The sequence below is a fragment of the Panthera uncia genome, chromosome C2, assembly GCF_023721935.1.
Source record: "Panthera uncia isolate 11264 chromosome C2, Puncia_PCG_1.0, whole genome shotgun sequence".
Lineage (NCBI taxonomy): Eukaryota > Metazoa > Chordata > Mammalia > Carnivora > Felidae > Panthera > Panthera uncia.
This window is the reverse complement of record NC_064810.1, coordinates 28,198,599-28,225,818: the sequence shown is the minus strand read 5'-3', so window position 1 is coordinate 28,225,818 and position 27,220 is coordinate 28,198,599. Positions and strand designations below refer to the sequence as shown.

Here is a 27,220-nt window from a genome sequence, read left to right as displayed (position 1 = left end):
GATTTGTATACTTTAATGTTAGTTTATACCTCAAAAACACATTTAAAAATATATTTATCAATGGGGGCGCCTGGGTGGCTTGGTTAAGTGACCGACTTTGGCTCAGGTCATGATCTCCCAGTCCCTGAGTTCGAGCCCTGTGTTGGGCTATCTGCTGACAGCTCAGAGCCTGGAACCTGCTTCAGATTTTGTGTCCCCCTCTCTCTGCCCCTCCCCCACTCCCGCTCTGTCTCTCTCTCTCAAAAAGTAAGCATAAATTTTTTTTTAATTATTTATCAATGGGTTGACTAAAAGTGACAAAAAGGGTGATAATGTTTGTAACTATAGAACTAACAAAGAATTAGTATCCAAACTCTACAAAGAACTTCTAACCCTTAATAAAAGAAAAGTACAAACAATTCAGAACAAATAGGCAAAGGATAAAATGGGCGATTATTAACCAATGGACATTAAGCTGACAAGCTGTTAAAGCTAACTAGGAATTGGGGAAGTGCAAATTAAATAAAAGTGAAATATAATTTCATACCCATCAAATGAACAAAATTAATTGGTCAGGTAATGCAAATCTTGGTAACATATCAGTTGCTAGGAGCTCTGAGGGGTTGCTGGTGGATCTACATACTAATATACTTGGGAGAGCAATTTGGTAGTTCTAGAAAAGTTGAAGATGTGGATAGTATCCAACCAGTAATTCTACATTTGTGGCTACAACCTAGAAACATTTCCCCAAACGTTCACAAGAAAAAAAAATTCAAGTCTAGACTGTTTATAATAAAGTGGAAAAACTTGTTACCTAATAGAGAGATATAAATGAACTTTAAATGTGTTCTATTTATGCAATGCACTCTAATTTCTTGATTAAAATAAATGAATATATCAACCTATCTCGGTATATACATTTGTCACAAATATGAGTAAAAAAATAAGATATATTGTAATACTACTTATGTAAAATTTAAAACACAGAAACATAGTATATATTATTAATGTACATATACATATGTAACAATTACAAAAATATTCATGACAATAATATACACCAAGGTCAGGATAGTAGATAATGAATGGAGGGGAATGGGGATTTTACTGTGTCTGTAACTTTTATTTAAAATAAACTTTGGGGGTGCCTGGGTGGCCCAGTCGGTTGAGCATCTGACTTCAGCTCAGGTCATGATCTCGCAGTTCATGGGTTTGGGCCCCATGTTGGGCTCTGTGCTACCAGCTCTGAGCCTGGAGCCTGCTTCAGATACTGTGTCTCCCTCTCTCTCTGCCCCTCCCCTGTTCATGCTCTGTCTCTCCCTATCTCAAAAATAAAAACATTAAAAAAAATTTAAAATAAACTTTGTATGAAGGATATTATATTATTTTCTTTACTTTGGAGTTAATAATTAAAAATCTTAATTATTCAAAAAGAAATGAGACTAGACTAATGCCTTGAATTTTCCATGAATTATCTTCTCTTGGACTTGATCATATATTCTAGCACAATTTTATAAAACTTAGGACAATATTAGTATAAGAAATTTTCCATGTCCTGCACTGTCATTTTAATCCTAGTTTCTTCTAGAGATAGTACAGTGGAGAAAAAGCTGTGGCCTGGGAGAAGGAATTGGCTTTGAATTCCAACTTTTTATAATCCTAGATGAATCTGTTTACTTCACTGAATCTTGGGTTTCTCATCTGTAAAATAATAAGTTTGGACTGTGTTATGGGCTGAGTTGTTTTTCCTCAAAACTCATATGTTGAAACTCTAAGCTGCAATACCTCAGGATGTGACTATATTTGGAGGCGGGCCTTTAAAGAGATGATTAAGTTAAAAGGAGGCCATTAGGGTGCGTCCTAATCCATTCTGACTGGTGTCCTTGTGAGCAGAGGAAATTTGGACACACAGACACCAGGGATGCATGAGCCCTGAAAAAAGACCATATGAAGGGCACAGCGAGAAGGTGGCCATCTGTAAGCTAAGGAGAGAGGTCTCAGAAGAAACCAAACCTGCCAACACATTGATCTTGGCTTTTTAGCCTCCAGAACAGTGAGAAATTAAATTTCTGTTGTTTTAGCAACCTAGTCTGTGGCATTTTGTTACGGCAGCCCTAGCAATGTCATCCAGTAATATTAATAAATCACTGATAATGTCTTTTCCAGACCTAAATTTCTACTGTTGTTTTTAAAAGATGGCTTCTCTCTTTCTTGATAGTCGAAGTGGATACAGATAATGCTGATAAACTTGGTGTGGTCCTAACCTTGCTTGTCTGTCCTCCTCTGCCTCTAGATATTTGCTACGAATTGGTAGAATCTCACTAGCTGATGGTGTAGAATTCTAATATCATACACAAATAAAACTTTACTCCCTCAGCTTTTGTGTATACTTCTTCATTGCTATGTTTGGTCTTTCAACTCAGAATCGGTGCATGAGGATTGAAGTGTGGATTTTTCAGACCTTTATCTTTTCTATGATCATCGTTGGTAAAATATATCGATGAGTTATTATATAAGTAAATTCTTCTAGTCTCACCAGTTTGTTTCCAGTGCCTTTAGTATCAGATCCTCCCCATTTCATTCTTCACATAATTCTGATAAATATAAAATCTTGATGCATTTGGTTTTATTATAAGTTAAATGATATTTTCCGCGTGCAGAGGTAGCATATATTGCATGCATATCTTCATGATGGCACAAAGCATGGTAACTAGGACTCCCTAGAGAAATTATTGATTCTAGAACTGGAGTAGGAATTATACAAGATGAGTCTGGACCATCCTGTGGTGCCAGAAAATAAGGAAATGCTTACAAATAAACAAAATCCATATTGATGGGAGTGTGTCAAAGGGAAACAGAAGCCAACCAAAAGAGCCCTTCATGGCCAAAACTGGAACAAATTAGGCACAAAAATAAAGTAGTATTGGGTTATAACCCAAAGTATAAAATAAATATTCATGAGTCCTTACTGTCTTAATAATATCAATGTAACAGATGATTGAATAAGTAGATAATGGTAGGAGAAGGAACAAATTTATGTACAAGGACTCTAAGTAATTGATGTAGCTACTGTGCCCTCAGGGAGAAGAGGCATAATTGCCCACTTCTTAAGTGTGGGTTGCCCATAGTGACTTCTTTCCAAACAGGAGAATATGAACAGCGGTGGAGAGAATAACTCTATAATGGAGAAACCTATTAAACACTAACTCAGGTGGTTAAGATCAACAGCAATAGTCATAAATTATAGTGATAGTATGTACCCTTGGTATGCTGTGAGAAAAACAGCACTTTAATGCCATGAGAGTCTTCCCCCCAAATCCATAACTGGGTATAATCATAAGAAAAATATCAGAAAAACTCCTAGTTGGGGGGATACTGCAAAAATCCTCCTCAAAGCTGTCTAGATTGTCAAGCAAAAACAAAGTCTAAGAAACTGTCACAGGCAACAGGAGCCTAAGGAGACATAACAGCTAAATGTAATGTGGCATTCTGGATAGAATCCTGGAACTAAAAAGGGTTATTAGGTATTGATCCATTAATTGTAACAAATGTACCATACTAAAGTAAGATATTAATAAAAAGAGAAGCTGGGTCCGGGAACTCTGTGTACCATCTTCTTGATTTTTCTGTAAATCTTAATCTGTTTTTCAAAAAAAAAAAAGCTATTTAAAAACAAACAAAATAAACAAAGTCATAAAGTCAGACTTTAAACCTAAGTATTATGATGACATTTTGAGCTGAGCACTGATGATAATATTAGAAAAAAGGTTAAAGTGTGTCTAAAAACTTGTATTTTAATTAGGTTTCCAGAATAAAATTAATTTGAGTTTTCTCTTAAAAACAAACAAACAAACAAACAAACAAAAAAAGCTTAAGATTATGAAGTCTATCCTGGTTCCTGATATATCACAAAGCTTTTTCCTAAAACAGTAAAATTTGGGAAAATGTAATTTAGTAAGACATTTTATTTTGTATTACTTTTCAGTTTTGAAATTTGCCCTCATAAATATGATGTGTAATTATCAGTAATCCTCACTTGCAGATCAGGAAACCAGTACACGGATATATGCTCAAGGTTACAAAATTAACAGGACCGAATGGAGACCTGGAACCCAATTTTCAAGATTCCTCGCTAAAGATGTGGACTACCACAACAGTGGTCTCCAAATACTTTTATGGCGTGTGCTTATCAGTAAATTATTTTGAGAAGCATCCCCAAGTATATGTTTGTATGTTTATGAATCATATGCATGCACTGCTAAATTAATTTTGAATAAAGTATAAATCATACTCCAAACTAAGTTTTAAGATGATTCAATAGCAAATGCATATAAAATTTCCATACTTTCCTACATACCAGGTGTCTGTTCAGCCTTGTTAATAAAGTACTGATGAGGGGCACCTGGGTGGCTCAGTCAGTTAAGTATCCGACTTGGGCTCAGGTCATGATCTCACGGTGTGTGAGTTCGAGCCCCACATCGGGCTCTGTGCTGACAGCTCAGAGCCTGGAGCCTGCTTCAGATTCTGTGTCTGCCTCTCTCTGCCCCTCCTCCACTTGTGTGCTCTCTCTCTCTCTCTCTGTCTCTCTCTCTCTCTCTCTCTCCCTCTGTGTCTCTTAAAAATAAACATTAAAAAAACTATAAAGTACTGATGAGTACTAGTGTTCCAATTATTTATTGCTATGTAACAAACCATGTCAAAACAATAATTTGTAGGTTAAAAACATTTGCATTTTATTATTATTTTGCCTGGCTCTAGGGTTGACTGGGCTCAGTGGTTTTCACTCAGGGCATTTCTCTTGGTTGCAGTCAAATAGTGATGGGCCAGAATCATCTGGCAGCTTTGCTCATTCACCTATTGTGCCTAGGATGGGAAGATGCCAACAGCTGAGGCTCCTCATACCATATCTGTCTCTCTCTCTCTGTTCTCCCTTTGTTTCTCTCCAGCACAGTGTCTTCAGGGTAGTTGGAGTTCATCCATGGTGGTTCAGAGTTCCAAGGCCACATTCCAAGAGAGAGCCAAGTGGTTATTTTATCTCTTTTTATGACCTAGACTCAAAATTCATTCAGTGATGCTGTTGATTCTGTTAAGCGTCACCAAAGTCAGTGTATTTCCAAGGGGAGGGACTTAGACTTTATAACTAACTATTAATGAGAACAATGTCAAAGGACTTGCTGACATGCTTTAAAATCATCAAAACCAAAATGAATAAACGTTAAAAAATTTTTAATAAAAAAAATAAATAAAATAATCAAATCCAGAGTCTGAACTCTGGTCATTTTACTTTATGAGGTAAAGTCTACCTAAGAATCCACAGCTTTGAAGAAAGAATCTAGGTATCACTCCATACTTCTGACAGCTGCCTTAACTGTGGTCATTTTCACAAATAATTCTGATACTCTCCTCTTCTGTAATTCCTTAAAGAGGAAAGGTACGAATTCTCAGACGCCTCAGAACTCTTTCTCTCTCATCTACATCTATAGCAGCTTCCCAGGAACTTTTTCCCATCAGCCCAAAGCTGTTTCCACCCTGGACAGGGGATAGGATTTTTACAGTAAAGGCTACTGATACTGTTTCTGTTTTGTTTGTTTGTTTGTTTGTTTGTTTGTTTTGTACTTTGCTCTTTTAGCAAGCTTTAACATAAATTGCTGGTATCACTAATTTTTCTACTGAGCACTTTTTGACTCCTTGTTATTCAGCATACTCAATATGTATTAGTCTCTGGATTGCATTTGCTTTCTTCAAGACCAGTGACAAACAAAAGAATATAATTATCAATGCCATTGTCATTTTACTTCCTAGACAATTCTGCCTCAAATATCGCTACTCCTAAATGAAAACAAATGGGATATAACTTATGTCAAAGTATGGCATGTGCACCTCTTTTTGGGGTGCATGCTAAAGACACTATTTCTGTTTCTTCTATTATCCCCTTAAACCACTCAGGTAAGTGGTTCTACTTTTTTACCCAATTTGATATGTTGGACTTAGACTTTTCTATTTTTTCTGATTATAAAAGAACTCTCACCACTTTCCAACTTAAAAACAGCCTCATTTTAGTAATAGATTCAATCCAGAGTTTCAGTATAAATTCTTACTTCATTTATAGCTACAATAACCTGTCTCAGTTCTGGCTTGCTACTGCCTGGAAGCCACAATGTGGAAGAAGTGAGGGCTTTGTCACTGGTTTTTTTTTTTTTTTTTTTTTTCTCTCTTTCCCTGCTTTAAGTTTTTCTGCCTCCTGCTCCAGATTGTCTCTGGCTCTGTGCAAGTGGTGGGAAGGAAAGGGGGAGGAATATATGGGTACCTTTCACTTTTCGAGTTTCAGGACACTGGTGTTCTTATCATCTTCCTGTTCACTTTATTATTCTCATTTTCAAATCTTCCTGATCCTTTTCCACACTCAGAAATTCCAGCTGAGTAATTTGTAAAATGAAGGGTTTAAAGAAGTAGAACTTCTAGGCCATATGGATGTGGTGCTCCCTAAGCACCTGGAGGTTTAGATAGACCTGAGGCAGGGAAGAAAGCACAGGATAAATGGGTTTTGATCACTGAAATATTAGGTTCTTGCAAAATAGAATGATAATGGATCAAGAGGAAAGATCATGGAATATGAGAATTCACAGTTGGCAAGTTTTATAAGGTACCTACACTTAATTTAGTGAGGGACAAAATGTTTCGTCATACAATTAGAAACAAGGCTTAAATGCAAATTATCCAGGAAAAATTACAACAATAAAAGTCATTCAAACTATGGGTACCTGGGTGGCTCTTCAGTTGAACATCTGACTCTTGATTTTGGCTCAGGTCATGATCCCACAGTTGTGGAATTGATCCTCACATCAGGCTCTACACTGTCAGTGTGGAGATTGGGATTCTATCTCTCTCCCTCTGCCTCTCTCCCCAACTTGAACATGCTCTCTCTAAAAAAAAAAAATGTGTATATATATTTGCATGGCCCAAACTGGCTATACATATACATAGCCAGTATGTAAAATTCATACTAAAGTGTAAATGGTTAATATAAAATCAGTCTTGGACATGATGATGGGAGAAAAAGGTCACTGCACTTCCCATGGGCAGTAAACGACAACACCCAACATCTGGATGAGAAAATGGCACAAAGATGTTTAAGGAGACCAAGACTGGTTCTTTTTTTTTTTTTTTTTTTTTTTTTTTTTTTACCACAACGGCCTTTGGATAAGTAAATTTTTCTGAGATATGTGACATTTTTTATATGGGACATGTTTCAAATGTTCTGCCTCAAAGTACACAGAAAAGGACTTAAAAGGGACAGGGGGAGCCACATTTCTTGTGGACAGTAATTCTGATTCTGAAGAACACATGCGGTTGCTCAGCAACACTGCTGGCTTGAGAGATGAGGTCTTGGGAATCCCAAAGTAGTGCTTTCAAGATAATAGAGCTTTACAATGTTCCATTGCCTGCAGGGGAACTCCAGGGCAGATGGTCTTCTCTTGGAAAAGGGCTAAGCCTCTAAAACAGAACAACGAACAACGAAGGAACTGAGGCTTTGGAGTTGTTTTAAGGAAACAAACACCTGTGCATGCATATACACAAATTCCTGCCACTTCAGGATTGACAGTACTTACTTTTACTCGTTTTTTTTGTTTTTTGCTTGTTTTGTTTCGTTTTTGTTTTCGGTGGCATTGGTAAATGAATGTCTCCTGGGGGATCAAGTCTTCATAGCAGGAGGAAAGCAGAGACAGGAAGCAGCTATGTGGAAAATTCAGGGAGATTTGCTGCTTCTGCATACATTAGCATAGGCACGTCTTTCTAGAAGCTCCTGAGGAACTGGCCAGTGCTAAGAAACTGCTTTCAAAATTACTTTTGAAATATTCATTTTTTACCTTGGTTTCTTTCACCTCCAAAATTTTCATGATTATTGGCTCTCCTATTATTTGACATTTGATAAAGAATTTCAAAAATTGTAAACATTACAGTTCATTTCACCTTGTAACCCTTTTCAGCTTGAGCCCAGGCCTCTTCTAATATTTACATTACAGATAGGCTGAATTTTAGTCTGTCACCACACACAAAATTTAAGGGACAGTGTCTTTTGTGCTCACTCGTCTCCTTTGTCAGCACTACTTTGGTGATTCTGCTGCTTCCATCTGCTCTGGCCCCTACGTCCTGGCACCAGTTCCATCTTGGCTGCCATTCTCGAATAGCCTTTCTTTTTCCACTCAGTAAATAGATATGGGAAACAGTGGTATCCTTACACTTTGGCATGAGGTGAAAATGTTTACATCTGATTTGTGGATCCCGAGATACAATTTTGAAGCAAAGACTGATGGTAGTGAAAGTGGCAGGTAAAATTATATGGAGCCCTTGCCTTATGCCTCTTGTAACAAATACACCTCAAAAATCCTCATCCTCTGAACTAGATCGAAGGGGAAACCCTCTTCACTATTTTTTTGTCTGGATGTGACTTGTAGTTATCTAACAGGATGATGAGATTCTCATTCTTCATTTAGGATAAGACTACAGCTATAAGCATGGAAAAGAACTAGAAAATTGTTCTAGTATATTAACAAATCGATCATTTGGAATAAATGCCCAGGATGATAAGTAGGAGGTCTCTTAGAATCATCCAGATAATGTCTCCAAGATTCCACTTCTTGTTATGATGACTTGGCCTCTCACATTACATCTATTTGAAACTACTACCTAACTAAACAGACGTGAGGATGCTTGTAGCAGAGTAAAGCAAATTCTTTGTGGTACAATTGTCACATATTTTACTAAAACCAGTAGAGCTAGAATTATGGCGATGAATTTATTTAGGTGATAGTATATAAGATAAAGTAAGTCTCATTAAGGCAGAGATTTGTAAGGCATTCTGCTTTCTTGGTTTTTGCTTCCTTTGGACAATAGAATAGTGATTTTTCATAGCTAGCAAGATTCTACCTGATCTGGGTAGCTATCTAAAAAGATAGTTGTAGGTATTCTTTAAGATTTTATAAGGTAATAAAAATATTTTTCTATGAATAACCGAGTCCACACTTTCTATACACATAGCTTTTGTTACAACACAAAATTTTTAAATCACTCAGCACATTTCATTATTAAAAATTTTCCTTTACCTTCTCCCATCTCCCTTGAGCTCTACTTCACTGTAATCACTGTAAAATTATTTTGTAACTATATCCTTCCAGATTTTTTACTCAATGTCTTCCTTTTTATTCTTTCCAGACTATTCTTCTGGAAACTGTACCAGATGGATGTTGGCCTCTTGGGAATTTCCTCTATGTCTCTAGATGATTTTTTTTCTACTTTTAAACTTTATGCATTTATGATGTATTCCAGGAACATTGGTCCATTTTCTCTCCCAACTCACTGATTTGCTCTGTAGCAATGACTATTCAGTCTACATATAAAGGTTTGTTGTTGTTATTTAATTTCTACAAATACATGTTACTTCTTTTTCATAATTTTCTGTCCCTACTACCTAGATGAAATACCTTCCTGCATCACTTTAAGGATAATTACATTTCATTTTAAATATCTTTTCTAACTGCAGAAGTAGTTATTTTTACTCACTTATTAGTCCTTTCTTCATTATTCCCCCTCATGGTTTTGGTTTTCATCAAAACTTATCTCTATAGTTCAGAATTCCAACTGTTGGTAGCCAGCCTAGGAGGAAGGGTGGAATCATCTTCCAAGGGGTTAACTTCACCCGTTTTCAGCTACAATGAAGAGAAGGGAATAATGTCTCAGCAACTGGTCTTCTGGCCCTAACATCTGCCAAATCTTCCATGGTATCATCACCTTTTTGGGTGACATGTCTCTTTGACCTGAACACTGCTCATTCCTGGAGACAAACCCTACTATAATGTCAGGGGCATGATACATAGGGGCGGAGGGTTGCAGAGTCAGCCAGTTTCTAGGCTCTTCGCGCGGTAACCAATTAAGCCTGTCAATAGAACCATACTTTGCATAATAGTTGAAAGATTGCTTTTAGCACTTAACAATATATTCAGGACATATTTCCAGGTTATCCACCTCATTGTTTTTAATGTCTGCACAGTATTCCATTGCATAGACATGTTATGATTTGTTTAATTACCCCCTTATGGATTTTAAACTTGTTTCCAGCGTTCTGCTATTGTAAACAAAAATTTAACTGTTATTCTTTTCTTTATTTTCAAAGAATAGATTCTTAGAAGGATGATTGCTGGGTCATAGAGTATGCACGTTTTTAATGATGTATAATCTCATTAACAACATCGGAGAGTATCTGTTTCTCCACTTGTAAATCAACTTAATCTTTTTTAATTTTGCCAAGCTGATACATGAAGAATGGTATCTGACTTATTTTGACTTGTATTGGCGTCATTATAAAATTTTTCTTCTGTATTTCCTTCTAATTTGATTACAGTTTTGTTGTTTTCACATTTATATCTTAAATGATCTGTCATTTATTGTGGTATAAATGTGCTATAAGAATTCAACTAGTCTTTTTCATATGTGTCAATACCACTTATTGAATAAAACTTCCTTTTCCCCACTGATACTAAACGTCAAATTTATCATATATAGATTCTAATATATACTTGCATTGTTTCTGAACTCTATTCTAGTCTGGTGACCAATTTCTCTATTCTTATATTTGTATTAGACTTTATATTCATAATGACAAGGGAGTGCATCTTATTATCTGATAGGCTACATCTCTTCTATTTTTTCAAAATTTTCTTAACTTTTGTATCCACTTGTCAGATTTTAAAAAGAAAATAAAAGGTCAAGCTTCTGTTTGGAATATCATTGCACTTATCTAATAATATATATCCTTTATATATGAATGGAATTAAGTCTTCTCACCTGGGAAAATCGTGTTTCTTCCTGTATGTCCTTTAGTAAGGCTGTATAGGTTTCTTCTTACAGTTTTTATTTCTTTTTTTTCATATTAAAACATTACCAATTTTTGTTACTAATATAAATGTGTTCTTTTTCTCCATTTTCTTTTTAACTTTATTTTTTTTCATAAAGGAAACCTATTGGCATATTTTCTTATATAGGTCCACTTTATAGAACTCACTTATTCTAAAATTATTTTAACTTAGGAAAATAAGCCAAAACAAAATGGAAAGACCACATCCTGAATGGGAGAAAATATTTATAAATCATATATCTGGTAAGGGATTAAGATTCAAAATATATAAAGAACTCATTCAACTTAATAACAAAAAACCCAAACAATACAATTAAAAAATGGGCAGAGGATCTGAATAGGCATTTTTCCAAAGAAGACATACAGGTCACCAATAGATACACAAAAAGGTGCTCAACATCCTAATCATCAGGGAAATGCAAGTCAAAATCACAATGAGATATCCTCTCACAACTGTTAGAATGGCTATTATCAAAAATATAAGAAATAAGTGTTTTCCAGGATGTGGAGAAATGGGAACCCTTTTGCCCTGTTGGTAGGAATGTAAATTGGTGCAGCCACCATGGAAAACTGTATGGGGATTGCTCAAAAAATTAAAAATAGAGCTAACGTATGATGCAGCAAATCTACTTCTGGGTATTTATCTGAAGAAAATGAAAGCACTAACTCAAAAGCATATATCCAACCCCATGTTTACTGCAACATTGTTTGCAATAGCCAAGACATAAAAACAACTTAAGTGTCCATCTATGGGTGAATGGATAAACAAAATTTGACATATGTATACAATAGGATATTATTCATCCATAGAAGAATGAAATACTGCCATTTGTGACAACATGAATGGACCTAGAAGGTATTATGCCAAGTGAAATAAGTCAGACAGAGAAAGACAAATATTGTATAATCTCACTTATGTGTGGAATCTTAAAACAAAAACAAAAACAAAAACAAACCTAAAAATCCAAACTTACAGATACTGAGAACAGATTTGTGGTTGCTGGGGTGGATAAAATGTGTGAAGGTCATCAAAAGGTACAAACTTCAGTTATAAAATAAGAAAGTCCTGGAGATACAATGTACAGTATGGAAGCTATAGTTAAAATAGTGTACTGTATATTTGAAATTTGCTAAGAGAGTAGATCTTAAAATTTCTTATCACAAGAAAACAGAATTAACTGTGTAGTGATGGTTGTTAACTAGACTTATTGTAGTTATCATTTTGAAGTATATATATTATGTTGAAATCATTATGTTGTACACTTGAAACTAATATAATGGTTTATGTCAATTATATCTCAACTTAAAAAAAAATTACTCCAACAGCTGTGAGGATCATTGATTAGAGAAGAAAGAATATAGTTGTTAAAACAGGGAGGGAACAAAACATAAAAGACTCTTAAACATAGAGAACAACCAGAGGGTTGCTGGAGGGGTTATGGGAGGGGGGATGGTCTAAGTGGGTAAAGCCATTAAGGAATCTACTCCTGAAATCATTGTTGCACTATATGCTAACTAACTTGGATGTAAATTAAACAAAAAAAAAAAAAAAAAAAAAAAAAAAGAATGTAGTTGTTAAAGTAACCCAGACCAGAGAGGGTGGTGGCCTGCAGTAAAGTCATTGTATTGGAGATAGAGAGAAGTAGATCACGATTAAAGTTAAAATGTTGGACTTCAGTAATTCCTTTACTTTGCTACCACCATGCAAACAATCATGAAAACTTATAGGCTCCAACTTTTACTTTCTCAGACATGACATCCTATTTCTAATAGAAATAGTAGTAGTAGTAATAATAATAAACATTTAGTTATTTCTTTTGGATTCTCTAAGCATAAAATTACATCATCTACAAATAATAATAGTTTCTTTCTCTTCTTTTACACAATTTGATCAATTAGCAAACTCTTCTGAAACTTGTTGCATGAGCTATAGCCTCCAAACTATTGGTGACCCTCAGTTATATTCGTATTACTCTTGGCTTTGTTGGGGATGATTTAGTATGTCATCTTTTAATGTTTTCTGTTGGTTTCATACATACATATACATGTGTGTGTATATATATATATATATATATATATTTTTTTTTTTTTTTTTAAGCTCTACATCCAACGTGGGGCTCAAACTCACATCCCTGAGATTAAGAATCACATGCTCTACCAACTAAGCCAGCCAGGTACCTCTTTTCCAGTAAATACTACTTATAATGTTTAGGAAATTATCTTTTCTATTTTTATATTAGAAGCATTTTTTTTTGAAAGGAGAAATATCTGCCACATTTTATCAAGTTTTCTCTTTAAAGGACTAGTAATAATCTTATATCATCTGAGGAAATTCATCTGGCCTGATCTGGACTCTTTCTCTGTACCGGGCAAGTCTCTGGTCCCATGTGATCTGCAGTAAAACATCTGCTGCTTACTTTTTTATCATTACCTTTTATTTTACGTGTATATATTTAATGAGTACATAATGTACTGAATCTTTCTCAACCAATTTCTTTGGAAGTCCCAATTTTGTCCAAATCTCACCAAATGCTCTCTGTGGCCATATGATGCTGTGACTCTTTTCTCATGTCTCCGTCTTTCATTTGGATCCATGTTCTCTCTTTGGCAACTAATCCTGTTTTCTCTGTGGTAGCAGCAACCTCAATGGCAACAGGAGCAGGGGAGATTTTTACATCCTCTTTGGCAAGAATAAACACTTCCTGCCTGGAACCCAAAATGAAAATAAATTGCCCACTGTGCAAAAACATGGAAGTCATGATACTCCTGATGAAACATCTTTAAATCGTCTCCCAGCAGTCATGGTTTTGGGTGTTACTATTTACACAACCATAGGGGTCACATTTCCATGAGGTTTTGAATAATTTAGCAATAAAATACAAATTATTTATTGTGTAATGTCTATTTTTTTGCACTGTTTACACTTTAGCATTTTATTAGCTCTGAGGGATGGTGTCCGTTATTTGCATCTTTATTTCTGCCATTCATGGAAAAAGAAAGAATGGAAGTGACTTGGACATTTCAAACAAGTTGGCATTGTGAATGATTACAATTATAATCCTGAAGCTAATTCTTAAGAATGGGATTTTTTTTGCACTGAAATGAAACTAAATAATTGGCATGTTGCTGTGTATTTTCTTTTGTAACAGTAGGTCATACCAGTAAGAACTTTAATTGTATTTTATTCTTTGCCTGCTATGCAAAATGGTTCTAAATTTTCTATATTCCCTTGACCTTTTACCATGCTAGTTGTTTTATTTTTCTCATATCTAAGATTGCCCCACTCTCAACCCTTCTTTATTTACTAAACTTTTTAATTTGGTTGTTGTTCTCTGAATTTTTTCCAGTTTCTTGATGTGCTTTAACAAAAAAAAAAAAAAAACTAAGAACTTCAATGTTGAGTGCTTTTAATTGCCACATGGGGAAGAAAAATAATCTGTGTTTACATGTGATACTCTTATTAACAACAGTCTCAGTTCAGTATTTATTTTTCTGGTGAGGATATTTATTATTGACTCATCCTTTTTATTCCTTTCCTTATAACCTTGAGGGTAATATATAATGAACAGGAAATGAAACTTAAAGCATAGGGCAGAGATTGGGGGTCACAAGAAGGTGGTATGATGTTTTTTCAAAATTAGCTTAGCATTTGTGATATTTGCCAGTCAAACAAACTTTGGGTATTAAATCAACAATATATCGACAATTATACACAATTCAAATGCCCCTCTGCCTCTACCAGACTTCAGCCATGATGTAAATAGGATCACATTAAACATTCTTATTGCTGATGTTATCATAATTTTGACTTAGTTCCTACAGATTGCTTTCAACCTTTTATCTTTACATTTCCAAATAATCACTTGGTGTTATTTCATTTTTATTGTAGATATGAGTTCATGCTTCCTGACCATAAATATAAATTCAAGGGTATTTTATGGCACTTTCCAGTTTGGAAAAAGCTTTCATGTATGTATTCTCACTTGATCCTATAGCCTTAAGGGGTGGACAGGAAATGGACTCTTGGTTTCATTTTACAGATGGAAAATCGAGGCCCAGATTACTTAAGACGTTGTCCAGTGAGCTAGCAAATGTGAATAATCGCATGAATACCTGTTAGAAGAGCTTGGGTTAGTGTATAGGTCCATTGACTCCTGGTCAATTCGTAGTTTAAGTACACAACTCTATAAAAAAAAAGTTTAGCTATTACTTTAACTCTTTCATCATTGCGTTTAGACTACTATGCCCACAATGTATCAATGGTAGGACTCAAATGCAGATGGAATGAATATGGTCATAGAAATTAAGAAGGAAAGAACAAAGAAAGTCAGTCAAGGAAGGAGCTAGAGAGAGTAGCCTCACGTGAATTGTATCTGCGTGCTCATGGAACTGTTGTCAGACATCACCAATTTAAATTTAATTTTTGAATCTATCTGAGCCCTTTAGTACTGACAATATAAATTATGCCAATGAGGGCATAGATGAATATCTGTTACTTGTATAACTAATATTCCCAGTTTGTGTGTGTGTGTCTGTGTGTGTGTGTATATGTGTGTTTGTGTGTGTGTGATTTCTGTTTGTGTTCGTAGTAACAAAATTAACCACTGCTACAAGTCTTTTACTCTAAACCTCAGATCTCAAAAATTACAGCTCTTTCTCTCTCAGAGGCCTAACGCTTACCTTGCTGCCACCATGAGAACTGTTCCATACCCTGGAGCCTGCAAGGCATTATTCTTCTGTAACTGAGCTCTTGGCATGTGGTTTCATTTCTATATGAAAGACCACCCAGACTCTCTCCCCTGTAGCCTTTCAACTTAAGTTTGTTGGTACAAATGTTGTAAACTTGGGATCAAAGGGAAAGCCATAACTTATGTTAGGTATCATTCTTTTTTTAAATTTTATTTATTTTGAGAAGGAGAGAAAGGGGGTGTGGAGAGGGGCAGAGAGACAGTGGGGCTTGATCCCATAAACTGTGAGTGAGGTCCTGACCTGAGCAGAAATCAAGAGTTGGACACCCCACTGACTGAGCCACCCAGGAACCCCTGTTAGGTATCATTTGTATTAAAAGTGTTTATAGATCTAATAAAGAAGGTCAACTGCGGAGATTTCCTAGAGGTAAGTTGTAAAATGAAATAACGGAAACTCCAACAAATGTTTTAACTTTTCTTTCATTTCTGTTTAACTTCTGAACCTATGATGATTCCATCAGAATATTCCAGAGTTGTGAATGTACCTAATTCATTTCTTTCGTACTAGCATTCTAGCTTTGAGTAAGTTATAATTATCGACACTTTAGTATAAGGCAGAGACTTGTGCTCCCTGTGCAATTCTGGCTTCCATTTCTGGCTCACTGCCACTCTCTCCTGTGGCAAAGACCCAGAAGCCTGGGAACAGAAGAAATACACTATCAGTTCTCATCACACCAACCTGGCTTTTTGCCACTTTCAGCTGAGAGCACCTGAAAAATAACAACCAGGTTAGCTGCCATTTTATTGACCTGGGGAAAAGGAAAAAGCCAAATGGGCAAACTATTCCTTATTTAAACTGAATTCAGTTCAATCCATCACACATTTTTGAAAGCGCGTTCTGTGACTGGCACAAAGCATGCAGAAATGAACAGGGGTTTGCTTCAGACGAGGCAGGTGCTTACAATATATCGCGATTAGGGAACTTTCGGTTGTATGTACAGATAAGCAGTAGCGTCTCATTATTACCCCAATGAGAGGATCATTTGTCCATCTGCATTAGACCTCACAGCCCCTTTGTTATGTCAGAACGTGGCATGAAACACTGAATGCTCTCTGCAGTTCCACAGAGGGCACTAGAACAGCCAGTAGGAAGTGGTGGACTTTTCTAACAGTCTTGCACTCTTGGAGTGTCTGGCAGCCAATGACATTAAAGGTATTAAAGGTCTAACCCTCTTAGGTTTGGGATTGGCAGGACACCATTTTACTAGTTAGTAGAAAACCCACTAATACAAAGACTGTTTAAAAATATCAATAGCTAACTTGCATGAGGAGCTGTCATGGTAAGAAGCCATCCTTGCAGACCAGGGAACAGAGTAAGTAGAATGAAAAGTTATTGAGATAATATTACGGTATTGAACTACATCAGGGATAATAGCATTGATTCACTCCAGAAGGATATTGTAAATAATGACCAATTAATTGTTGCAGAAACTTTGAAAATAAATCAATGAAAATCAGGAAGACAGATCTGGGTGACTCAATGAGTCTGTTCAGTTTTTTAGAAAGTCCTCCTTCTGAGTTCTCTGTCATCAGGGCTCATGGTATGTTTGCAGTTCCTTCTGTCAGAAGCCTTGAGAAATTTTATCACACCATTGTGACTTGAATGTGGACTTTTCTAAAGTACCTATGCCTCCTTCTTTGCTCATTACTAAACCCTTAAAAACAACAAGGCTGACAAGTAGAAAGACACCTGTGGAAAAAAGTGACCCTTTAATGCTTATTTTATTTGGGAAAACAACCAGAGGTCTTCGTTGATGGGGTGCGGTAGTCTATCAGCTTGGACGAGTGACCAGGAATGATCTATTTTTCTGTCTTGTGCATAGCACTTTTGCAATTTGCATTTTCCTTTTCTTAAGATGCAAATAGCACTCATTGGCTTCTCTGACCCGCCACCTCTCCTGTCACTCCTACAGTCATGTTGAGAAAATGACACCTTTACAAAAGGTCAAGTATTTGTCATATGTAAGAAAACTCTCTCAGAATTATGATCTCAAGATACAGAGGCAAAAAGTTAGGTTACTAAAATCTTTCGATTGGGTTTACCCGTTTGAATCATGAGAAATGCACCAACTTTATGGATGCTTTGGACTATTTATGAGGAGGTCTTGAATGAAAGTTTTCATCCTTTAAACTGTCATCTCTCTGATTCCTTCATGCCTTCAGAAAGTAAACAGCTCTCCTCTGATTGGGGTTGTTTTCAGGATGTAGTAAAGTGATGGGCAGTCATTCCAAACAAGTGAAAAATAATAGTACCTTCAAAGATATGTGCATCTAAAGGAAGTGTTCAGAATTAGCCAAGTATCAACGCTCAATATTCTTCAACTCCTGACCAGGCAGTATGCTCATCTTCTGGGCAATTTTTTTAAAAAATAAAATGACTGAAAATCATTTTAAACTGCTTATTTATTGTATAATAACAGCTTACAAATGAGGAATGCTTCCTATGTGCACCTGATATGCATTTTTATTTTATGCTCACCGTGAGCCTGTATGGTGGATCCTGGTTGTTTGTTTTGTTTTGTTTTTGTTTTTGTTTTTGTCCCTTTATTCTACTGGTAAGTTGGCCATCCCTTCACCCCCCACTTACATCACTGGCCCTATTGATTCTATCCCCAGGATACAACTTGAACAGTCTACTTAACACCATATCCAGGGTCAACCTGCTAGTTCAAGGCACTATCATCCCTCACTTAGCCTCCTGTAGTAACAGTCCTCTTTTCTATTCTGGCTCCCATCCAATCTACATAGTAGCCACAAGTACCTTCTTAAAATGCATATTGATTCACATTGCTTCTCCCTGTAAAATCCTGCTCTGTGATGTTCTGTGGAAGCCAACCCACCATACCCTGGCTGTTCTGATCTCACCCAATTCTCCAGCTTCATCTTCTACCACCTTGTCCTTGCTCACGCCACTCCAGGCTCATGATTGTCTTTCTTTTCTAGAAGCGGCACACTTGTCTTTCCTTCACATGAGCTGTTTGCACCCAGGCTGCCTGATGCACTCCCTCAGAATTTGCCTGGCTACTGCTTCTCCTCATTTAGGTCTCTGCTGGAACATCGGTTCTCAGTTTCCTCAACTCATCCCTCTAAAATAGGTTGTTCGCTCTTTGCTCTCATAGCAGCATTCTGTATATCAGTATTTATTTATCTCTGCTATATCTACTGTATTTTCATCCACATGGATAGATTTTGTCTCAGACCCTTTCTGATGCTGTCCTAGACCTGCCATAATTTTACTATATAAGTCCAAAATCACTTAGCATTTTTTAAAACAAAAGAAAAACATTTTAGAGGCACTTTTAAAAAAATTTTAATTAATTTATTTTTAGTTTTAGTTTTTTTTTTAATTTACATCAAAATTAGCATATAGTGCAACAATGATTTCAGGAGTAGATTCCTTAATGCCCCTTACCCATTTAGACCATCCCCTCTCCCACAACCTCTCCAGTAATCCTCTGTTTGTTCTCCATATTTAAGAGTCCCTTATGTTTTGTCCCCCTCCCTGTTTTTATATTATTTTTGTTTCCCTTCCCTTATATTCATATGTTTTGTCTCTTAAAGTCCTATTATAGTGAAGTTACAAGATATTTGTCTTTCTCTGACTGACTAATTTCGCTTAGCATAATACCCTCCAGTTCCATCCACATAGTTGCAAATGGCAAGATTTCCTTCTTTTTTATTGCCGAGTAATACTCCATTGTATATATATGCCACATCTTCTTTATCCATTCATCCATCAATGGACATTTGGGCTCTTTCCATATTTTGGCTATTGTTGATAGTGCTGCTATAAACACTGGGGTGCATATGTCCCTTGGAAACAGCACACTCATATCCCTTGGATAAATACCTAGTAGTGCAATTGCTGGGCTGTAGGGTAGTTCTATTTTTAATTTTTTTGAGGAACCTCCATACTGTTTTCCAAAGTGGCTGCACCAGCTTGCATTCCCACCAACAATGCAAAAGAGATCCTCTTTCTCCACATCCTCGCCAACGTCTATTGTTGCCTGAGTTATTAATGTTAGCCATTCTGACAGGTGTAAGGTGATATCTCATCGTGGTTTTGATTTGTATCTCCCTGATGATGAGTGATGTTGAGCATTTTTTCATGTGTCGGTTGGCCATTTGGATGTCTTCTTTGGAGAAGCGTCTATTCATGTGTTTTGCCCATTTCTTCACCAGATTATTTGTTTTTTGGGGGGTGTTGAGTTTGATAAGTTCTTTATAGATTTTGGATACTAACCCTTTATCTGATATGTCGTTTGCAAACATCGTCTCCCATTCTGTCGGTTGCCTTTTAGTTTTACTGATTGTTTCCTTCTCTGTATAGAAGTTTTTATTTTGACGAAGTCCCAATAGTTCATTTTTGCTTTTGCTTCCCTTGCCTCTGGAGATGTGTTGAGTAAGAAGTTGCTGTGGCCTTGATCAAAGAGGTTTTTGCCTGCTTTCTCCTTGAGGATTTTGATGGCTTCCTGTCTTATATTTAGGTCTTTCATCCATTTTGAGTTTATTTTTGTGTATGGTGTAAGAAAGTGGTCCATGTTCATTCTTTTGCATGTCACTGTCCAGTTTTCCCAGCACCACTTGCTGAATAGACTGTCTTTATTCCATTGGATGTTCTTTCCTGCTTTGTCAAAGATTAGTTGGCCATACATTTCTCTATGGTTCTCTCTTCTGGGTTCTCTCTTCTGGGTTCTCTATTCTGTTCCATTGATCTGAGTGTCTGTTCTTGTGCCTGTACCATACTGTGTTGATGATTACAACTTTGTAGTACAGTTTGAAGTCTGGGATTGTGATGCCTTTAGAGGCACTTCTTAAGATTTGGAGACCAAAAAAAGGAACAGCATACCATAGTTCCATAACATTTTATTCCAAAACCCTGATCTGCAAAGTTCTGTGGGAATTTTTCTTAAAATCTCTGATTGTCCTTCCTCACATTGACTTCACCATCACACAGGATGCAACCAATACAAGTGCACTAGAATTCCCACCACCAGTTCCCCGAGGCAATAGCACTTATATTCTCCATTCAAAATGCATAGCAATTATTTCTGGTCTAGCTTCTACCCACTAATCTCCACTAGTTACACCTTGGTCTACACAGACAATCTAGCCACTAGAATGGTTTAAAAAGCTGTGGGGAGGGGCATGTGGGTGGCCCAGTTTATTAAGCATCTGACTTTGGCTCAAGTCATGATCTCAAGGTTTGTGAGTTCGAGCGGGACTCTGTTGTCAGTGCAGAGCCCGCTTTGGATACTTTGTGCCCCTATCTCTCTACCCCTGCCCCACTTTCTTTCTTTCTCTCTCTCAAAAACAAATAAACACTAAAAAACAATAAAAATAAAAAAATAAAAAGCTGTGGGGGATATATGTAACTTAGTGGTGTTTTGTTACATTAATTTCTGTGATTTTTTAAGTTTATTTATTTATTTAGAGATGGAGACAGCACAACTGGGAGGGGGGCAGAAAGACGGGGGAGAGAGAGAATCCCAAGCAGGCTCCACACTGTCAGCGCAAAGCCCAGTGCTGGGCTTGAACTTATGAACTGTGAGATCATGACCTGAGCTGAAATCGAAAGTTGGAGGCTTAACCAACTGAATCACCCAGGCGCCCCTCTATGATTTTTTTAATGCCTGTCTCCTCACCATACTGAGTTCCATAATAGCAGAGACCATGACTATTATAGTCATAGTTAATACCTCCTGCACCTAGCACAGTGCCTGGCTCATGAAAATCACTAAATAAGTAGTTCTTCAATGAATTGAATAACTTACATGAGATCACACGGTAGCAATTTGTGGAGCCATAATTTGAATTTAGGTATGTGCCTGATTCCAAAGGCCATGTTTAAAACACACACACACACACAGTGCTCCAAAAGCCATGATTGATGCAATTGTGCAATGTGTATGCAAATCGATGTATGGTCTCATACACACCTGATTTGTCTTTGTCAATCAAGGCTTGCATAATATATTTTTGTGGTTCTATCTTGTGACATGACTTTAAATGCATTGATGCTTAAGAGATGTAAGCACTAGAGGCCATTATGAGGCCTTGTAGATATGGTTCTAACTTGTGTTTTTTCCTAACAGGGAACTACTGATCATTTATCATTCTACCACCTGCCTCCTCTTATCACATTTTCACAATCTAGAGTGTGAAAAGAAATCTAGGCATCATAAGACATAATAACTCCCAGTACAGTTTCTCTTTCAAAGAATTGAATGGCAATTCCCTGCCATAGCAAGAGAAGATTTAAAGATACAGATGTGTGCAAACTCTTTGGGAAGCTGTTACGTGACCTCTAAGGTTTGTGTGCTATCGTACTCTCAGAACGATCAGCGAGAGAACCATAAGAGGACAACAACAGGTGGCCATGCCCTGGACTCCCTACTGCAAAGTAGGGTGCCCTAGAAGGAGAGCTCTCTGTGTGGTTTCTGAATGGTCCAATCATCAGAGAAAGCAGAGTCATTTTTTAAAATTAGCTTTTATTCTCAAGTTGTCAAAGATAACTCATTTATTTATTCATATGTTTATTCATGATGATTACCAGGCATCATTTACTAAATCACAAGTAATCCCCATTCTAAATTACACTTGCATGCCAATTTAATGTTTCTCTTTTTGGTTATAAATTTAATATAATTTAGAATATTTGGAAAGTACTGGACAAAAGGTAAAGATTATTTTTAAAAATCTCCAAACTCATGAATAAACACAATTTTTGTATGTATTTGGGTTTAAGGACATATGCATTTCAATGTTTCTGTACATTCCTACCATAACTTATGAAAAAAAGAACTGGGGCTATCCTCTTCTATAGAACAAAGAAGGAAATTTTAGGATATAAGGCAAAAAGTTTCACATGCGTTTTATCCCATGTAAAGTGCGATGTTCAGTCTGCACGCAGAAATCACCTGGACTCTCCCAGTCTTTCATTGAATGGGTAGAATTTTCATCGGTGGAGTGGTGCTTTTCCCCAAAGCTGGCTCTGTCCGTTTGGTGGTGGAGGACAGGTCAGAGGGGTCTTGCTTACCCTTGTTACCCTTGAACATCATTGGGACTACCAGGCTAGTGTCCAGTAAGAAGAGGGGCTGTTACAATTCTGTTACTTTCCCCAGGATCAAGATTGTGAGCCCATTGACGAAATCAAGTTATAAAATTCACTTCTGCTGTTATTTTGCAGTCACAAGATTCTCTATAATTCATTCAAAGATTATTATCTTTGAATATATTTACCAAACAGAACAAACAAGAAGGATTTTCAAACAAAGGGGAATTTAAGCAAGGGGTATGAAGATGCTACTCATTTTCTTAGAGCAAGGATGTAGCTTGTATTTCCAAAAGTCTATAATTTCTTTGTCAGGGTGCCTGGGTGGCTCAGTCGGTTGAGCGTCCGACTTCGGCTCAGGTCATCATCTCACAGTCTGTGAGTTCGAGCTCCGCGTCGGGCTCTGTGCGGACAGCTCAGAGCCCGGAGCCTGTTTCGGATTCTATGTCTCCCTCTCTCTCTGCCCCTCCCCCGTTGATGCTCTGTCTCTCTCTGTCTCAAAAAAAATAAATAAAAGTTAAAAAAAAAATTTTTAAATTTCTTTGTCAGAGTTTGCTTGTGACAAAGTCCTCTTTCTTTTACCTTGATAGAATGAAGATACAAGAAATTCCCATAATAATTTTTAAAGCGCATTTTATCAAATTTAATTCTTATGACATAGCTAAGATTACATATATTATCTGCTTGGACTGTCATAATAAACTACCACAGACAGTGTGGTTTCAATAACTGAAATTAATTTTCTCACAGTTCTGGAGTCTAGAATTGCAAGATTCAGGTGTTGACAGGGTTCGTTTATTCGGAGGCCTTTTTCCTTGGCTTATGGATGGCTTTGTTCATTCTGTGTCTTCACCTGGTCTTTCCTCTGTACATGTCTGTGTTATAATCTCTTCTTATATAGGAATAGTAGTTTAGGGTTCACCCTAATGCCCTCACTTTAACTTAATTACCCCTTTAAAGAAGCTACCTCCAAATACAGTCACATATGACTTCAACACATGATTTTTGGGGAGGGAACACAATTCAGCCCATAACACATAGGTAGTGAATTAAGAGACTGGGGTTTAAGTCTGGGGTGGCTCAGTGGGTTAAGCATCTGACTTCGGGTCAGGTCATGATCTCACAGCTCTTGACTTTGAGCCTGCGTCAGGGTCTGTGCTGACAGCTCAGAGCCTGGAGCTGGCTTCGAATTCTGTGTGTGTCTCTCTCTGCCCCTCCCTCGCTCCTCTCTCTCTCTTTCTTTCTCTTTCTCTCTCTCTCTCTCTCAAAAACAAACAAACAAACAAACAAACAAACAAGAGTCTGGGGCTTAAACAATGGGTTTTCTGACTCCCAAGTCCAGAATTTTCTGGACCATACCCTCTGTATCATTAATTCTCTTCTCTACTAACTTTATTCTATCTAATTAGTCAGCTCTACTGCCCACCATCCCAAGGTGCTGCTTCTTGCTAGTAAGATTTTGAACAAATTAAAGTCCTTCTCTTCAGAAGATGGAGTGGGTTAGCTGAGAGGAAAAGAGGCATCAGTCAGCAAATGAAATACTTGAAATACAGTTGAAGGAGGTTGTACAATTATTATCTGAAAAAAAACATTTATTGAATGAATGTGAATTATTTGCAAATAATTACTACATTAATTGTAAGTATTCTCAATGAGTGGGAACTAGTTTAAGGAGAAAAGAATAACAAGTTCCCAGGTCTACCTAGTCATTGTTTTATTTGTTCTTCAGTATAACCCTGCTAGGTGAACAGAGTTCGTTATTTTTATCATTATAAAGAATAAGGAGTTGAAGCTCAAAGAGTTTGTGTAACTTGCCCAAGTGGTAGAACTAGGACTCCAACCCACTTCTTTTGATTCCAGGTGCAGTGATCTTTTGCTTGTACTAGCTGCCTCCCTATTCAGCGTACCCACAGGATGCTGTGTGAAGTTCTGGTAGGTAATCTGTAGATTCGCCACAGGATATGCTCTCAAAGAACCTCCTTTGTGAAAGATCAGACTATCATACTCCTCACTGTATCCCTCTGCCCCACCCCTGAAGCCCATGGGCACACAGATAGATATGCATACCCACATGCAGAAAGTCTTATTTCATGGAAATAAATTTTCTAAAAGTGGACCTTACTTAGAGGGCGGTGGGCAACTACCTGATACACAGTATGACTGAGAAGTTCACAAGCTCACACCTGCCCTCAGATGTTTCTACCAGTCTGCCAAGATGCCACACTTATTCTTCTTAACTGATTCTAACACTTCATCCAGAAGGAGAGCTAGAATTAGTTGTTGTTTTTTTTAAGTGGCTCAACTGTCACTATCTGAGTGTTTGTCACTAGTGAGTTCTGAAATCAATTTTGTGGGTCAAGGCCATCATTTCGAATATGAAGAGCAATAAATAAAATAGAAAAATATCAGAGTGTACTGCATGAAATTAGAGGAAATATTATTTCATGAAATTTTTGTTTCCATGTTTTTCTCTGTTTGTGTGCAAGGTCACATATTGGACCCTTAAGAAAAATGTATTTTGTGATGGATGACAGTGAAAAAAAGGTTGAGAAACAATCTTTTTTAAAATAGTTTTGTATACTTTTTAAAGAAATGTTAATGTTTATTCATTTTTGAGAGACAGAGTGTGAGCAAGGGAGGGGCAGAGAGACAGGGAGACACAGAATCTGAAGCAGGCTCCAGGCTCTGAGCTGTCAGCGAACCCACGAACCATGAGATCATGAGATCATGACCTGAGCTGAAGTCAGACACTTAGCCAACTGAGCCACTCAGGTGCCCCAGCTTTTTATACTTTTTGAATTGAGTAATTCTTTTGAGAGTTATGGTCTCCTTCCCAAAATAAATGCACACAACTGGAGAGTTCTTCTGGGCCCTTTTCCTCAACACTTCCATATTTAACCTTGAGAAATTTAGAGTTAAGAGCCTATCCTGAAAAGGATGAGAAAACAGGGTGTTCAAGCCATACCACACCAGCTCCACCAAGATTAAGTTCTAAAGGGGGAGAAGGACAATAAACAGCCTAACGAATGAGGTGATTTCAGATCAGGTTAAGTGTTGTAAAGAAATTGGGGGGATGAGATAGAAGCAACTGGAGAGGAGATGGGATAGATTAAGGAAGGAAGTTTGTTTTGGCTTGGGCATCAGAGAACGTGTCTCTTTTATCACTGGTCATGCTTTCCATGCTATGTTACACCTATCAGAGTATTTTACAATATTTCATAGCATTCCATGAATATTTATTGATTGTGATTTTATTTAACTTTTTTTCAGGATAGATGGAAAAAATGTCATGTCTAAAAGTATAGATTCTGGCATCAGACTGCCCGAACTTGAATTCTTGCTCTGCCGTTTTACTAGCAATGTGACTGTGAGTGAGTTGCTTAATCTCATTAAGCTTCAGTTTCTTCAGGCTTATTTCTAAAATGGGGCAAATAGTATTACCTACATGATTAGACTATTATGAGGATTAAATAGGTTAACAAATGTAAAGAGCATACATATTACATTTTCTGATACCCACCCCAGTCCTTAGTGGCTTTGAAAAACAACCATTTTAAGATCTCTCACAATTTGTGGGTCAGGAACCTGGGCAGCTCTCAGTGGGGCAGTTTTTCTACCTTATTCTTCCATTTTATCAACTGAAGTCACTCGGTGGTTTTTAGCTGGCAGATGAGCTATTCAGGGAAGGTAGAGAGGTTTCAAGTGGCTTCGTTCACATGTCCGGCATGTGGTAGGAATGACCGGAAGGGTGGAACAGTAGACCAGCGCTCCTTCATGTGACCTATTCAGTAGGTTTTCTCAGAATAATCATTTCTTATTTAGAAGCTCAGGGCTCCCAGAGAGAGCGTTCTAAGAAAGGGGAAACAGTAGCTGATGGCTTCTTAGGGGCTGGGTCCAGAAACTAACACAGAGATACTTTTGCCATATTCAACTGGTCTAAATCATCACAGAACCAACCCAGATTCAAGAAGGAATTATAGACCCCACCTTTCCATGGGAGAAACATTAAAGAATTTGTAGCCATCTTTAACCGGCCACACTAAGCAAAGCACCTGGAAAATACTAGATAAGTATTTAATCTATAGTTTTTATATCCTGCTATATCTTTCAAAAATTCTGGTTTTGTGTTTATTTCAGATTGTCAGAGAAAAATCAGACTCTACCTTTGCTTTTTCTTTACCTTTTTTTTTTTTTAAAACCTTTTCATACTTCTTAAAATAGCCCTCATCAATAGGTGGCAGTTAGAGATTTAAAAATTGGCAGATCCTACACAGGCCATTGAGCTTTAACTGGGGTAATTTCCCTCCCTTGGTAGCGGTGATTTTTATTTATGTCGCAAATCATACAAAACTTGGTTTCAGTTTATCCATTGGTAGCCTGTAATTCCACGAATATCACCACATGGTTGTGTGTGTTTCCTCTTCAGGGGGGCAGGGACTTAGAGCAGTACGTCAAAATTTATTAGTAAACAATTAAATTTGTCTTGACACAGGTACTACTTGACGGAACCCCAGGCTCTTCTTTCTT

At 37.0% G+C, this 27,220-nt stretch overlaps 1 long non-coding RNA gene across 2 annotated transcripts in view; it reads left to right on the top strand.

Annotated features, from left to right (window-relative positions):
• Positions 1-27,220, top strand: part of LOC125920815 (uncharacterized) — a 101,290-nt gene that overhangs the window by 28,816 nt on the left and 45,254 nt on the right. For both annotated transcript variants that reach the window (XR_007457213.1, XR_007457212.1), the window contains exons 2-3: positions 24,554-24,625; positions 25,964-26,060. This is a non-coding gene — a long non-coding RNA (uncharacterized LOC125920815). The remainder of the gene's footprint in view (positions 1-24,553; positions 24,626-25,963; positions 26,061-27,220) is intronic.